This window comes from Ovis canadensis, chromosome 9 (genome assembly GCF_042477335.2).
Source record: "Ovis canadensis isolate MfBH-ARS-UI-01 breed Bighorn chromosome 9, ARS-UI_OviCan_v2, whole genome shotgun sequence".
NCBI lineage: Eukaryota > Metazoa > Chordata > Mammalia > Artiodactyla > Bovidae > Ovis > Ovis canadensis.
In genome coordinates, this window is record NC_091253.1 from 93,649,616 (window position 1) to 93,655,115 (window position 5,500).

At 39.4% G+C, this 5,500-nt stretch overlaps 1 pseudogene; it reads right to left on the reverse strand.

Moving 5' to 3' along the window:
- Positions 1-991: 991 nt before the first annotated feature.
- Positions 992-1,608, reverse strand: LOC138446109 (peptidyl-prolyl cis-trans isomerase A pseudogene; annotated as a pseudogene).
- Positions 1,609-5,500: the final 3,892 nt, after the last annotated feature.

Genomic DNA, 5,500 nt, shown 5'->3' on the forward strand with positions numbered 1-5,500 from the left:
CGCGAACTTTAGCCAAACAATATGTTTAATCAGATAAATGAGAAACCTCAGAAACAAAGGAAAACAGTCAAATGAGACCAAACAATTGTAGTTTAGTCTTTGATTAGGCAAAGTCAAGGAGATCAGTAGTTAACATCATCTGGTGGGGGTTTTCAATATCTCTTAGACACAGCTCAAAATGCTCGGAATATTCTCTATACTTGTAGGGTTTCCCAGGTGGCACCGATGGTAAGGAACCTGCCTACCAATGCAGGAGACTCACGGGTTTGACTCCTGGATCAGCAAAATTTCCTGGAGTAAGAAATGGAAACCCACTCCAGTAATCTTGCCTGGAAAATTCCATGGACAGAGGAGCCTGGCTGGCTACAGTTCAGGGGGTCACAAAGAGTCTGATACAACTGAGCGCACAAACAAGCTATGACAAACCTAGACAACTTATTAAAAAGCAGAGACATCACATTGCTGACAAAGGTCTGTATAGTCCAAACTATGGTTTTCCCCAGTAGTCATGTGCAGATGTGAGAGCTGGACCATAAAGAAGGCTGAACACCGAAGAATTGATGCTTTCAAACTGTGGTGCTAGAGAAGACTCTTGAGAGTCCCTTGACTGCAAGGAGATCCAACCAGTCCATCCTAAAGGAAATCAACCCTGAATATTTACTGGAAGGGCTGATGCTGAAGCTGAAGCTGAGACTCCGATACTCTGGCCACCTGATGCGAAGAACTGACTCATTGGGGAAGACTGTGATGCTGGGAAAGATTGAAGGCAGGAGGAGAAGTGGGTGACAGAGGATGAGATAGTTAGATAGCTTGGATAATGAAGAACCTGGTTTACTTTGCCCAGAAGGGAATGAAATACTTATATGCCACTTTCTTTCTTTTTTCTTAATGCAAACAAAGACAGATAATTGTTTAGTTTTTATTTCACAATCATAAATTTAACTTTGCAATCCAGCTAAACTTGGAGGGGGATAAGGAAAACATGGAACCCAAAGAACTGTAGCAAGAGCACAAAGATCATAGGATATTTCGAGCAGATGGGGTGAAGGGGTGCTCTCCTGGGCTACAGAAGGAATGGTCTGGTGGTTAAGTAAAACACGAGTCAAATTTATTAGATCTGTCCACAGTCAGCAATGGTGATCTTCTTGCTGGTCTTGCCGTTCCTGGACCCAAAGCGCTCCATGTCTGCCACAATATGCATGCCCTCTTTCACTTTGCCAAAGGCCACATGCTTGCCATCCAACCACTCAGTCTTGGCAGTGCAGATGAAAACCTGGGAACCGTTTGTGTTGGGGCCAGCATTTGCCATGGACAAGATGCCAGGACCTGTATGCTTCAGAATGAAATTCTCATCATCAAATTTCTCGCCATAGATGGACTTGCCACCAGTACCATTATGGCGTGTGAAGTCACCACCCTGGCACAAAAATCCTGGAATTATTCTGTGAAAGCAGGAACCTTTATAACCAAATCCTTTCTCTCCAGTGCTCAGAGCACGAAAGTTTTCTGCTGTCTTTGGAACTTTGTCAGCAAACAGCTCAAAAGAGACGCGGCCCAAGGGCTCGCCGTCAACAGCGATGTCGAAGAACACGGTGGGGTTGACCATGGCTAGACAGCAAAGGAGGCTCTGGGGTGGCGGCGTCTGCAAGGCCTTATTTGCCATTTTCTAACAACAATATCTTCAGATGCTCTGAGGGTCTTTAATTATGATTTTCAATTGTTAACTATCAAAAGCACACATAAAGACAGCTGTAAACAGTTGTCTATAAACTATAAACAGATCACCATAATGTAGCATTTTAAAAAATTGAGCTATTTTAATTGATCATACCACTTGAAAATAATGAAAAAATGCTGATAGTTTAGTAAAAAAAAAAAGTGGCCACGCATCAGTTCTTTGATTTTATAAACTGGGGTTGAAAGCCCAGCACTGTTTACAGACCTAGTGTTCTAGCTGTAGGCCTGTAGGCCCATCAGTTACCTCTTTTTCTTTGGTGGTAAAGAATCAGAAAGGTAAAATTATCACATTTTTACTTTTCAGGAATACTATGAGGTTAAGATAGAGAATCCTTTTCAAACTCTCTGACACCTCAAGTGTCAATAGGTTTCAAAATAAAACTCAAACTAATATTTGAGTTAGTAACTAAAAATGCACTCTGTGAACTATAATCTTAGGACCTAGTGTGTGCATCCTCAGTCGTGTCTGACTCTTTGCGAGCCCATGGACTGTATCCTGCCAGGCTCCTCTGTCCATGGGATTCTCCTTGCGAGAATACTGGAGTGGGTTGCCATTTCCTTCTCTAGGGGATCTTCCTGACCCAAGGATTGAACCTGTGTCTCTTGCATTAGAAGATGGATTCTTTACCAACTGCACCACCTTGGAAGCCCATTCTTAGGACCTACATCTGCATAAGAGAGAATCAAGAAAGTAGTTTTAACTTAAGTAAAAATTGATATCATTTAGAAGTTCAAAAATAGCAATTTTGACTGGTCATGATTCTAAATTAGTAGCTAAAAAGATGTTTGAACACCTAAAGGAATGATTGCATTTTAAAAGATTTTTATGTTATCAAGAAGCTGAAAAACACCAACACAAAACCTTTTCCTGGCCCTTCATTTATCTGGATTAGTTTTAAGGTACATTTTTTAAAAAAGCTAGATATATGCTTTAGGATATTTCACTGACTTTTACTATCTCTGAACATTCCTTGCTTCTTAAGAAGACTTTCAATGGCGCTCGTTTCTAAATTAATTCAGGCATTTGAGGGCAGTTGGGCCCTCTGCGCTTGAATAATTAAGTGAGTACTATTAGAGGAAAAGCTACACATTAGTAACTTGGAGGAACCAGAGTGGATGAAGCACTTTTCAGAACCTGCATGACAATTTTGAAAATTAAACCCAGTTAATAGAAAAAAATGCTAAATCAATGGCCATAAAATTTAATGGGTTTATAGCAGCCTTAACACAGTAGGACTGAATTATCATGTTAATTTAATTTCCATTTCTAAATGAACCAGAAGGCACAATAAAGGTCAATTAACCAGCTACCTTCCCTGCCTTCTTTTTCTTTTACTGCCGGTTTTAAATCACATTTGGCCCCAAAGCACTCACACTGCTTCTGGAAACTCATTAGTTTTTCCTGAAATTAAAACAAAAAAGAAAAAAAAAAGAGACAAAAACTAACAACTAACCATGTGCTGAGAACAACTGCTGAGATGCGCTACAGTTATGGGGATATATGTATTCAAAGAAAAATCTTTTACTCTTGTTACATCGAGGCTACAGACTTAGTTACACTAAGCCTAGGGAAACACACAAGTGAAAGGTCTCCTTGATAGTGTTTACCAAGTGTTCATCTACAGTGAAAAAGCTGTGTGTGCTGCTCTTAACATTTATGAGGCGAATAAGGAAAGGAGCTCCATCTGTGTAACGTGGGTCTGTTGTTAGTACAGTGAGAACCTCACACTTTGCATAGCCTGCATTTTTCACATTGAAATGTGTCGTTTTGTATTAATAGGCCTTTATTACTTCAAAAACTTAATAGAAGGAGGGAAAAGTCAGTTTCTTCCCCCTCCACAGCAAGAAAATTCAGCCTTTGTTTTTGGTGCAATGGGTTGCTTGTAATTTGATATGTTTATCAAAATCTTCAAATATTCTGGTGTTTTCTAGTGATACAAAAGACGTAAAGGGTACTATGTTGGTGAACAAAATATACATTTTTGGGGGCAACATTTATAATAAAAATGAAACTGGGTTTCTAATTCGAATGTTTGCTATAATTTGAAAAGTGATATGGAGATATTGGAAATGATCATAATTTTGATTTCAGTAGAAACCTCTTTAAAATAACATAAATAATGGTTGTGAAGTATCCAACACTAAATATCAGATAACTGTCCATAAAGGTTAACCTTCTTTTCCTTTCTCCTCTTCAGTATAAAGTAGAAAAATAAAATATTCATTATCTAAAGTTTATTTGAAATTATTTCTTAGGATTATAGAACTTTAAGGGAACAATAGTCCCAATACCTTTGTTTATGAATATCCATGGAAATAATCAACAGACAACTTATAATGGGAATAGAAAAGAATTTCATTCCAGTCAAACAGAACTCCAGCCTGGAAGACAAATTCAAGAAGCACTTGAACTGTGTTCCAGCAGTCTACAAAATGGGGGAGGCTTGTCTCCAAAGTTGTGGCGGGGGGGGCTTCCCTGGTGGCTTAGACAGTAAAGAATCTGCCTGCAATGCAGGAGACCTGGGTTTGATCCCTGGGTTGGGGAGATCCCCTGGAGAAGACTACCAACTGCCGTGTTCTTCCCTGGAGCATTCCATGGACAGAGGAGCCTGGTGGGCTACAGTCTACGGGGTTGCAAAGAGTCAGACATAACTGAGTAACTAGCAACACTTGTATAGACTAATAGCACAAAATTATATAAGCTGTTTGTCAAGACTTAGGATTTGAGCTGGCAAGGAGTGAGGGTACTTGTTAAGCAAGGGTTGATTGGGGTCCAAAATGGTTGCATTTTGCATACGTTTACAGTGGCATCTGCCAGCTGATACTGTTTTGAAAATGGCTGGTAGTGACTTTTGAGTTCGATACAATTCAGAAAATTCAAGTTCCGGGTGATGAAGGAATGAGTTTGAAACTGTATCTACAAAGGCCACTCAGCTCCATCTTGGATGCCGGAACCATCTGTCAGAACAAAGAACGAACATCAAACTCCTACAAGGTTTCCACAGAGGCAGAGAGCATGTACACGGCGCGTCAGCAGGACCCTGATGGCCGAGAAGGAAACCTTGTCTTTGAAGGAATGACAGCCCTGGTGCCCTGGGGCGTTTATCACTGTCTTCAAAGTGGGCATTCTATACTACCTGGTAAATGCATTCTTTTTAATGATTAAAGCAGCTGTATAATGTACGTCAGACAAGCCATGAGATAGGCTGTTCCAGTTAGCACTATGTTCAAGCCACATCATATATAAGCCAGAATGACATCTCCATACCTCAGGATGCAAAAATTTCTTCTATCACAAGATAGTTACACATAATTTAGATCAGAAGTCTAAGTGTTTTACTATCTGGCTAATTATATGTTTTTCTTTCAAATGAAAACACTTAGTTCACTTTTCATTTAATAAAAACTTGCCCCTTGTCTCTCCTGCACACCTAAGATTATGTGTCTATTCTTACCCTCTCTCTCTAACGTTTCTGGAAGCTATAAGTAGGATTTAATGAACTTTTGACAATTTCTGTGAAAAATACATTGTGTGGAAATATTGATGTAGGAGTATATGTTCACAACACACATATTTGACAAATAAATGTATAGTCTAGATGTGATTGGTTTTCAGAGGCATCATTTTTCTCTGAAAACTTTTGTAGGCTAGTGAGAGAATGTAACCTTTTTTGGAACGGCAACCTATTTAATCCACTTTAAAAAGTCGGGTAATAGAATGGAAAAAAATCCTGAAATTTTGTGACTGAAATTCTTTAGCCAT